This window comes from Hemitrygon akajei, chromosome 5 (assembly GCF_048418815.1).
Source record: "Hemitrygon akajei chromosome 5, sHemAka1.3, whole genome shotgun sequence".
Taxonomy (NCBI): Eukaryota; Metazoa; Chordata; class Chondrichthyes; order Myliobatiformes; family Dasyatidae; genus Hemitrygon; species Hemitrygon akajei.
In genome coordinates, this window is record NC_133128.1 from 190,116,706 (window position 1) to 190,128,405 (window position 11,700).

General features: G+C 43.9%; 1 protein-coding gene across 1 annotated transcript in view; it reads right to left on the reverse strand.

Moving 5' to 3' along the window:
- The window catches only part of cfap221 (cilia and flagella associated protein 221), a 212,724-nt gene extending 202,194 nt beyond the window's left edge, over positions 1-10,530 (reverse strand). Inside the window, exon 1 of the mRNA XM_073047564.1 lies at positions 10,423-10,530. The gene's annotated coding sequence lies outside the window, so the exon portion shown is untranslated. The remainder of the gene's footprint in view (positions 1-10,422) is intronic.
- Between the last annotated feature and the right edge of the window lie 1,170 nt (positions 10,531-11,700).

An 11,700-nucleotide genomic window follows, 5' to 3' on the forward strand; every position in this document is an offset into this window, starting at 1 on the left:
ATTTAAAACATACGTGTTTTCTCACTTTTCCACTAATGACAAAAAGTCTTTGGCCTGAAATGTTGAGTCTATTTCTCTCTGGCAAATGCTACTTGAATTGTTTCCAACAATTTCTGTTTTGTGCTTTAGGAGTTTGACATTAGTAATGAAAGCACTGTGGCAGATTAAAGCCAAACCAGTGTCATCAAGGCCTCTATGTTCAGATTGTTCATCTGCAAGAGTATGTTGATGTTTGTTCACTGAACCTGTCTGTGGAGAATTTTTCAGAGATAGCATTATTTGTTCAGTTTTGAGGTACCTCCTAGAGGTAGTTCTTATCTTATAACCATACAGGAGAGCAGAAATTACATCTGCCCAAAGGCCAAAGCTTTGGCCCTGGCTTTTGGTCTTGATTTTCTAATACACTTAACACTTAAAGGAACGGTGAATTACATTACTAATGCCTGCCTTGATTGAGAGGTGGCTCCCAAGACACTGAAAGCAATTCATGCTTTCTAGGGTCTCATTGTCTGTAGTGAGATGCTGAAGATGTTCTATAGGTCAGTTGTGGAGAGCGCCCTCTTCTTTGTGGTGGCGTGTTGGGGAGGAAGCATTAAGAAGAGGGACGCCTCATGTCTTAATAAGCTGGTAAGGAAGGCGGGCTCTGTCGTGGGCAAAGTACTGGAGAGTTTAGCATCGGTAGCTGAGCGAAGGGCGCTGAGTAGGCTACGGTCAATTATGGATAACTCTGAACATCCTCTACATAGCACCATCCAGAGACAGAGAAGCAGTTTCAGCGACAGGTTACTATCAATGCAATGCTCCTCAGACAGGATGAAGAGGTCAATACTCCCCAATGCCATTAGGCTTTACAATTCTACCGCCAGGACTTAAGAACTTTTTAAAAGCTATTAGTAATGCTTTTTGAGATAGTGATTTAGATGCATATCATATTTTTTACTGAGTTAAGTATTGTATGTAATTAGTTTTGCTACAACAAGTGTATGGGACATTGGAAAAAAAGTTGAATTTCCCCATGGGGATGAATAAAGTATCTATCTATCTATCTTGTGGACCTTCTTCACTGCAATGCTGTAGCTCACTTCCAATAAATGTACTGTAAATATATGCTTGATCTAAAGGGCAAACAGTTCTATTTACATCACCTCCACTCCACAATAGTCAACCCAACTTTGCTCCTTGGGGTGTATTACACAGATAACGTGTCCATGTGTGCAGATTCAGAAGCCAAGTAGCAGGACATTACTAAAGCATTTGAGACAATACGCCTTACACTTAACTTGCAGAAAACAAAGGTCCTCTGTGAACCTGCTAGTGAATAGACTATGGACAAAAGACTGTCTGTTTACTCTTGGTTAATCATCAATGTCACAAACTAGACTCTAGTGAAGGTTATGGTACAGAGACCCAGATTTAACTTATCCTGAGAGAAAAAAATTCTCAGCTGTGACCACCCTAAGCTCTTATCAGGATTATTGACCTAAATAATCTTGTGATGATGGCATAAAGTTGAAGTCATTAAATTGATACCCATACTTAGCATATTATGCTGTTGTTCATATAAGCACACAAGGAGAATAGTTCCAGTTTAAGTAAACAGCATGATATCCAGGTAGATTTCAATTAGGAAAGATTAGTTCTTGACTGGTTCTATTGCCAGCTCTCATATCACAGCACTTAGTATAGCCATTTGCTACTAAATCTGCAAGGAGATACAGGAGACTGAAGATGCACACTCAATGTTTTAAGAACAGCTTTTTCTTCTCCACCATCAGATTGAGGGTCAATGAACCCACAAACACTAACTCTCTATTTGCAACAGGTCCACAGCAGATGCTATCTCATCAGTCCTTCACTCAAACCTAGAGCACCTGGACACCAAAGATGCATACGTCAGGGTGCTCTTTATCAACTATAGCTCAGCATTCAATACCATCATCACCTCAAAACTAATCAATAAGCTCCAAGACCTTGGCCTCAATACCTCATCATGCAATTGGATTCTAGATTTCCTCTCTTGCAGTTTGGGGATTGTTGCCAATTCCCATCAGTTCAGATTAGCAACAACACCTCCTCCACATCTTCATGGGCACAGGTGCACCAGAAGGTTGTGTGCTTAGTCCCTTGCTCTACTCGCTTTACAGTTAATGACTGTGTGGCCAAGCACAGCCCCAATGCTATATTCAAGTTTGTTTATGACACCACTGTTGAAGGTCGAATCAAAGGTGGTGATGAATCAGCATATAGGAGAGAGATAGAAAATCTGAGTGGTGTCAGAACAACCTCTTAGTCAATGTCAGCAAGACTAAGGAGTTGACATATAGACTTCACGAGAAGGAAGCCATAGGTCCATGAGCCAGTCCTCATCAGAGGACTAGGTGTTACTATTTCAGAGGATCTTTCCCAGGCCCAGCACAAAACTGCAATTACAAAGAAAGCACAGCAGTGCCTCTACTTCCTTAGGAGTTTACAGAGATTTAGCATGACATCTAAAATTTTGACAAACTTCTATAGGTATGTAGTGGAGAGTATACTGATTGGTTGCATCACAGCCTGGTATGGAACCACCAATGCCCTTGAACCAGAAAATCCTACATAAAGCAATGGCCCAATCCATCACAGGTAAAGTCATTCCCACCATTGAACACATCTACTGAAACACTATCGCAGGTAGCAACATCCAACATCAGGGACCCCCACCACCCAGGACATGCTCTCCTCTCGCTGCTGTCATCGGGAAGGGACAGGAGCCTCAGGACCCACACCACCAAGTTCAGGAACAGTTATTACCCCACAACCATCAGGCTCCTGAACCAGATGGGATAACTTCACTCAACTTCACTTGCTCATCATTGAACTGTGCCCACAACCTACAGACTCACTTTCAAGAACTCTTCAACTCATGTTCTCGATATTTATTGCTTATTTATTTACATAATTTTCTTTCTTTTTGTATTTGCACAGTTTGTTGTCTTTTCCACACTGGTTGTCCACCCTGTTGGTGTGGGTTTTCATTGATTCTAATATGGTGATTGGATTTATTGAGTATGCCCACAAGAAAATGAAACTCAGGGTTGTACGTGGTGACGTAAATGTAGTTTGAGAATAAATTTACTTTGAACATTATCAGCAGTCAAATTTAAGACGTGGGGTCAAGTGTGTGAACAAAGTGGTTTAGCAAACTTAGGCCAGCAGCAAATATGATGGGCAGCTGGGAGTAGGGTGGTGTGAGCCTACAACTGGCCAGGCATGCACATATAGGATGGCCCAGAATAGGGAGAGATGTGCAGACAAACTGAAGGTGGGAACCAGGGGATAGGCATGTTGCCGGAGTGTGCAGTGAGAGTGGAGTTACTTGAGCAGTTAGTTGTTCACCAAAAGGCAGCATGGCAGCATAGTGATTTGCACAACACTTTACAGTACCAGTGACTGGGTTCATTTCCCAACGCTACCTGCAAGGAGTTTGTATGTTTTCCCATAACCGTGTGGGCTTCCTCTGTGTGCTCCGGTTTTCTCCCACAGTCCAAAGATGTACGGGTTGGTAGGTCAATTGGTCACTGTAAATTGTCCCATGATTAGGCAAGGAGTTAATCAGGGGGAGGGCTGGACTGCATGGCATATTCTGCACTGTATCTTAATAAATAAAAAAATTGGACATGTAGATGGTGAGCCACCAACAGCTTGGGCTGGAATATGATAGGGTCTTGAAACAGGAAATCAGAACATGACCAGGAATGTGAGCCTAAACTTCAGTGGCCATTATTGAGAAACACAGTGTAGGATATACAAAACAGCCTTGCCACTTGTCAATTGTCACCTGCAGTTTCATGAACAAGAAATGTCTTTTTTGGTGAAGGGACAAGTGCAAGTGATGTCCAATTGGACACACTAAACATTTCATTAAAATGTTTTTCAAAAGGTTGGTGGAGTCCTCAAATCTAGTAAAGGCAATCGAGCTCACACTGTGTCCACCAACCAGACAGACCCAACTGTATGAGCGCCTTCAATATACCAGGTTTTGTCACCCGAAAAAGCGCAAATTGTGAGGGTAAATGTTTACGGTAACTGCATAGCTTACTTTGATAAACTTCGGCGAGTGCGGAGTTTAAAAAGAGGCCCACTTTTAGGAGCGGACAGCGTCGGTGTGGGCAGCAGAGTGCTGGACTTTGGCTCAGCGGGCTTCGGCGCAAGGGGACTTCGGTGAGAGGAAATCAGTGAGCCTGAGTACGTGCTTGCTGAGGTAAAAAATGTAAGGTCGGTAGGTACTTTTTTCATTTATTCTGACTAATCTGGGATCAGGTAATGGGGGAGACAGTTAGAGCAGTGGTGTGCTCTGTATGCAGTATGTGGGAGGTCAGGGTCAACACAGTTGTCCCTGATGGCCACACCTGCAAAAGGTGCATCCAGCTGCAGCTCCTATCAGACCGAGTTAGGGAATTGCAGCAGGAGCTGGATGAACTACGGATCATTCGGGAGGCAGAGACAGAGATAGATAAGAGTTATCGGGAGTTAGTCACACCGAAAAGACAGGAAGTAGGCAAATGGGTGACAGTCAAGAGAGGCAGGGGGAGCAAACAGAGAGAGCAGAGCACCCCTGTGGCCGTTCCCATCAACAATAAGTATACCGTTTTGGATACTGTTGGTGGGGATGACCTACCAGGAACAAGTTGCAGTGGTCCTGTCTCTGGCACTGAGGTTGGACCCTCGACTAGGAAGGGGAGCAGGGAAGAGAAGAGAGCAGTAGTGATAGGGGATTCTATAGTCAGGGGGGCAGATAGGAGATTTTGTGGGGAAGATCGGGAGTCTCGGATGGTATGTTGCCTCCCTGGTGCCGGGGTCCGGGACATCTCAGATTGGGTGCAGGTTATTCTCGAGAGGGAGGGCAAGAACCCAGATGTTGTGGTCCATGTAGGGACCAACGACGTGGGTAGGATGAGTGAGGGGGTCCTGTGTAGTGAGTTTAGGGAGTTAGGTGCGAAGCTGAAAGGCAGGACCTCCAGGGTAACAATCTCAGAATTGCTATCTGTGCCACGTGCGAGTGAGGCAAGGAACAGAAGGATTATACAGATTAATACGTGGCTGAAAGGATGGTTCAGGAGGGAGGGCTTCAGGTTTTTAGATAATTGGGCTTTGTTCCAGGGAAGGTGGGATCTATTCCGACAGGACGGTTTACACCTGAACTGGAGCGGTACTAACATTCTTGCAGGAAAGTTTGCTAGTGCTGCCCGGGGGGGGGGTTAAACTAAATTTGCAGGGGGCAGGGATCCAGAATGTGAGAGAGGATAGCGAGATGAAGAATAAAGGACAGGTGGGGACTACACGGTTCCGGAATATTAAGTGTGTAGTAGAGAAAGGTGAGGCAGAACAAGTGATAAGGAGGACACATGTACAGAGGGATGGTCTGACAGAACATGGAGTTAAATGCGCAGAAAGAATAAGTAAATTTAGGAAGGACAACAAAATTCAAGGGGCGTATAGCCCGATGGGAGTTCGGGGAACTGGGTTAAGCACAATAGGCAGCGATTTAAACAGAGAGAGGAGAAATGGGCTAAAAATTCTATATCTGAATGCACGAAGTGTCAGAAATAAGGCGGATGAGCTTGAAGCTCAGGTGCGAAAGGGTAACTATGATGTTGTTGGGATAACGGAGACATGGCTGCAGGGAGATCAGACCTGGGAAACAAATGTACAAGGGTATACGTGCTATCGTAGGGACAGAAATGTGGGCAGAGGGGGTGGGGTGGCCCTGTTGGTGAGGAATGAGATTCAGTCCTTTGCAAGGGGGGACATAGGATCAGGTGAAGTAGAGTCTGTGTGGATAGAACTGACAAACAGTAAGGGCAAAAAGACCCTAATGGGTGTTGTCTACAGGCCCCCAAACAGTAGCATGGATATTGGGAGCAAGTTGACTAGGGAGTTAACATTGGCATGTGGCAAAGGTAATGTCGCAGTAGTTATGGGGGATTTCAACATGCAGGTGAACTGGGAGAATCAGGTTGGTGCTGGACCCCAGGATAGGGAGTTTGTAGAGTGCCTACGGGATGCATTCTTGGAACAGCTTGTACGAGAGCCAACCAGGGACAAGGCTATTCTGGATTTAGTGTTGTGTAATGAACAGGATTTGATAAGCGATCTTGAAGTAAAGGAGCCATTAGGAGGAAGTGACCATAATATGATAAGTTTTTATCTGCAATTTGAGAAGGATAAGGGCAGATCGGAGGTGCCAGTGTTGCAGTTGAACAAAGGAGACTATGGAGCCATGAGGGAGGAGCTGGCCAAAGTTAAATGGACAGATATCCTAGCAGAAAAGACAGTGGAACAGCAATGGCAGGTATTCTTGGGAATAATGCACAACGTGCAAAATCAGTTCATCCCCCGGAGAAGGAAGGATTCAAAGGGGGGAAGGGGCCACAGTGGTTGACAAAGGAAGTCAGAGATTGCATAGCATTAAAAAAAAAGTATGACAGAGCTAAGGTGAGTGGGAAGACAGATGATTGGGAAATTTTTAAGGAAAACAGAACTTAACTAAAAAGGCAATATGGGGAGAAAAAATGAGGTACGAATGCAAGCTAGCCAGGAATATAAAGGAGGATAGCAAAAGCTTTTTTAGGTATGTGAAGAGAAAGAAGATAGTTAAGAACAATGTTGGGCCCTTGAAGAATGAATTGGGTGAAATTGTTATGGGAAACAGAGAAATAGCAGAAGAATTTAATAAGTACTTTAGATCTGTCTTCACTAGGGAAGACACAAGCAATCTCCCAGATGTATGGATGGGCCAAGGACATAGGGTAACAGAGGAAATGAAACAGATTGACATTAGGAAGGAAACGGTGATGAGTAGACTGATGGGACTGAAGGCTGACAAATCCCCAGGTCCAAGATGGTCTGCATCCTAGGGTACTAAAGGAGGTGGCTCTGGAAATTGCAGAACATTGGTAATCATTTTCCAATGTTCCTTAGATTCAGGATCAGTTCCTGAGGATTGGAGAATGGCTAATGTTATCCCACTTTTTAAGAAAGGAGGGAGGGAGAAAACAGAGAACTATCGTCCTGTCAGCCTAACATCAGTAGTGGGGAAGATGCTTGAGTCCATTATTAAAGATGAAATAGTGGCATATCTAGATAGCAATGATAGGATTGGGCTGAGCCAGCATGGATTTACCAAGGGCAAATCATGCTTGACTAATCTATTGGAGTTTTTCGAGGATGTAACCAGGAAGTTTGACAAGGAAGATCCAGTGGATGTAGTGTACCTTGATTTTCAGAAGGCATTTGATTAGGTCCCACATAGGAGATTGGTGGGTAAAATCAGAGCTCATGGCATTGGGGGGAAGATATTGACATGGATAGAAAACTGGTTGGCAGATAGAAAGCAAAGGGTAGCGGTGAATGGGTGTTTCTCGGAATGGCAGGTGGTGACTAGTGGGGTGCCACAGGGCTCGGTATTGGGACCACAGCTGTTTACAATTTACATCAACGATTTAGATGAAGGCATTGAGAATAACATCAGCAAGTTTGCTGATGATACTAAGCTGGGTGGCAGTGTGACATGTGATGAGGATGTTAGGAGAATTCAGGGTGACTTGGATAGGCTGGGTGAGTGGGCAGATACTTGGCAGATGACGTTTAATGTGAATAAGTGTGAGGTTATCCACTTTGGGAGTAAGAACAGGAAGGCAGATTATTATCTGAACATTGTAGAGTTAGGTAAGGGAGAAATACAAAGAGATCTAGGAGTCCTTGTTCATCAGTCACTGAAGGTGAATGAGCAAGTGCAGCAGGCAGTGAAGAAGGCTAATGGAATGTTGGCCTTTATTACAAAGGGAATTGAGTACAAGAGCAAGGAAATCCTTTTGCATTTGTACAGGGCCCTGGTGAGACCACACCTGGAGTATTGTGTACAGTTTTGGTCTCCAGGGTTAAGGAAGGACATCCTGGCTGTAGAGGAAGTGCAGCGTAGATTCACAAGGTTAATTCCTGGGATGTCCGGACTGTCTTATGCAGAGAGGTTAGAGAGACTGGGCTTGTACACGCTGGAATTAAGGAGATTGAGAGGGGATCTGATTGCAACATATAAGATTATTAAGGGATTGGACAAGATAGAGGCAGGAAATATGTTCCAGATGCTGGGAGAGTCCAGTACCAGAGGGCATGGTTTAAGAATAAGGGGTAGGTCATTTAGGACAGAGTTAAGGAAAAACTTCTTCTCCCAGAGAGTTGTGGGGGTCTGGAATGCACTGCCTCAGAAGGCAGTGGAGGCCAATTCTCTGGATGCTTTCAAGAAGGAGCTAGATAGGTATCTTATGGATAGGGGAATCAAGGGATATGGGGACAAGGCATGAACCGGGTATTGATAGTAGATGATCAGCCGTGATCTCAGAATGGCGGTGCAGGCTCGAAAGGCCGAATGGTCTACTTCTGCACAGAGTCGACTGTACTTCCTTAGAAGGTTGGCGTCATTCAATGTTTGTAGTGAGATGCTGAAGATGTTCTATAGGTCAGTTGTGGAGAGCGCCCTCTTCTTTGTGGTGGCGTGTTGGGGAGGCAGCATTAAGAAGAGGGACGCCTCACGTCTTAATAAGCTGGTAAGGAAGGCGGGCTCTGTCGTGGGCAAAGTACTGGAGAGTATAACATCGATAGCAGAGCGAAGGGCGCTGAGTAGGCTACGGTCAATCATGGAAAACCCTGAACATCCTCTACATAGCACCATCCAGAGACAGAGAAGCAGTTTCAGCGACAGGTTGCTATCGATGCAATGCTCCTCAGACAGGATGAAGAGATCAATACTCCCCAATGCCATTCGGCTTTACAATTCAACTGCCAGGAGTAAGATATGTTAAAGTGCCGGGGTTAGGACTCAATGTATTTAAGTAAACTACTTAAGAACTTTTTAAAAGCTATGTATTAATGCTTTTTGAGAGGGTGATTTTAGATGCATATCATATTTTTACTGAGTTAAGTATTGTATGTAATTAGTTTTGCTACAATAAGTGTATGGGACATTGGAAAAAATGTTGAATTTCCCCATGGGGATGAATAAAGTATCTATCTATCTATCTATTGTCTATTTTGAAGGAGAAAATAATTTTACAAATGATTGCTTAAAAAGAACCTACAGGAAACCTGTCAAGTCTACACCTCCATTTCAACATGGCTGATCCATTTCCCTCTCAGCCCCAATCTCCTGCCTTCTCCCTGTATCCCTTCATGCCATTACTAATCAAGAATCTTTTGGCCTCTGCAGAATAGTCAGAGAAAGTCAGGGATGGTCAGAGGAAGAAAACCTTTGATGGTGTGGATAGCCAGAGGCTTTTTCCCAGGGCAGAAATGACTAAAACGAGAGAGCACAGTTTTAAGGTGCTTGGAAGCAGGTACAGAGGAGATGTCAGGGGTAAGTTTTTGGTGAGAAAATGGTGAGTGCATGGAAAGGGCTGCCAGCGATGGTAGTGGAGGCGGATACAATAGGGGGTTTTAAGAGACTCCTGGATAGGTACCTGGAGCTTAGAACAATAGAGGGCTATGGGTAACCTTAGGTAATTTCTGAGTAAGTACATGTTCGGCACAGCACTGCGGGCCGAAGGGCCTGTATCATGCTATAGGTCTTCTAAGTTTCTATGAAACATTTCACCATAAGCATTCTCAAAGTCATGATACTGATCATGAATGTTGTGACAGTTGAAATATTTTTGATGTTGGAAGGTTTTTCATTTGTAATTTTCAACATTTAGGAACTATTTTATGAGAACTTGAAACATAATGGCATAGAAGACTAGGAAGCAAACTTTGGAAAATAGAATTAGTCTAGATCAGGGGTTCCAACGTGGGGGCCCATGGTATAAAGACGGTGGAGAACCCTTCATTTAGATAAATAGTGCACACACGTTTCTGTGCTGTCTGACTCCATCTTAGAGGTCATTATTCCATAAAACATGGCATGGTGAAACTGAGTAGGGGGAAGCTGATCTATGGGTCCTGTAATTTTTCCAAAATTAGTGGCACCACCTCCTCTGCCAGTTTTACCACGGCAAATTTTGCCAGTGCTCAGGCCCGTTGAAGTAAATGGGCCAACTGCTGCAAGTTCAACACTCCACGGGAAGAGCTAGCAGGAGTCCACAGACCCCTACGGGTCCATGGCATCAAAAAAGTTGGGAACCCCTAGGGCGCATCCCTCCTCAACACATTTCCAGCAACACCCCCACCCCTCCAAATTTAAGGGAATAGACTCTACCTCATTGCACCACGTACTTCAAATGCACGGTTTAAAAACTTCTTTAGTAACTGAGTGTAAACTAAGGGCCAGCAGAGGGTGAGGGGATTATCAAATGTCCTCTAATTGGAAGAAGCTAAATACAAGGTACACTTGGTCTGGTTCCCGTTTTGCAGCGGCACAGAATCACCCAGGTCGCGCAAAAATTCACTCACCCTTTTGTGGCAGAGATAGGAAAATCTTGCCGTTCGCTAAATACCCCGTTTACTCCGCCTGCCACAGCCCGTTGCCATAGCAGCCGGGCCGCCGAAACAAACAGCAGCTTCCGGTCATGTGGTTTCTCAGAGGCGCCTGGATCGTGAACTGTTCTGTTCGCACTGGTATCGGTATATTGCTGCCTTGTTAACTTTGACACGCAAATGATGCCAGATGGCTCTACATTAAATTCTGTATGACTATTCTGATCATTTTAATATTGGGGTCAAGGGCTGTCGGGTGGAAAGGAATATCCTGCAAAATAAGAATGAAATTAAAAACTTTCTCCAAAAGAAATTAGATTTCAGAATTCAATTCAAGATTGCTTAATGACATTTCCTGTACACAAGCGTGAGGAGAATGAAAACAATTGTTACTTGAGATCTGATGCAGCACAAAAATCAGGCGATATATCTCAATAAATAAATGATTAAAAACAAATATAAACACATAAGTGACGCTAGGCTGTACATTAGGTAACTGTCGGGAAATAATAAAGTAGTGGTGGAGTTAGTCGGTGGAGCTGTTAATCAGCCTTACTGTTTGGGATGCCTAACCTGATGAAGTTTAAATCTTCCCTTTGACAGGAGTTGGTGAAACACTCTCTGATCTCTGCTGCCCTCCATTCCTGATGAACGGTCTCGGCCCGAAAAGTATTTTCCATAGATGCTTCTTTGACTGCTGAGTTCCTCCAGCATTTTGTGTGTGTTGTCATGGTAAATATAAACAAGTATATCGTGTGTTAGGAAATTTGTATTTTATAAAGCAAAAACAAGCTGCTGGAATAACTGAACAGTTTAAAGTCGTACCTTTTGGAGGGAAAAGAATTGTCAGGTCGAGACCCTGCATTCGGGTACATTAATATACTAATTTAGATGCCAAATGTATCTTAGAGAAATGTGTCAGATTTACTGCAAGGAGATCTTATGTGCTCCAGATTTCACATGGGGGCCTTTGGGCAATTACAGCGCCATCAAATGGACACAATTCTCAGTCACACGGCCACCCCAGCTGAAGCGCGTTAACTGGAGTATTTTTTCAAAGATTCAATGTACATTTGTTATCAAAGTTTGTATGCAGTATACAACGCTGAGATTCGGTTTCCCACAGACAACTACGAAACAAAGAAACACCATGGAACCTGTATAAAGAAAACATCAAATACCCAAAGCACAAATGGCAAAAAAGAGTGAGAAACCCAGAATATAAAACATCAAACCACTGAGTCACAGAAACAG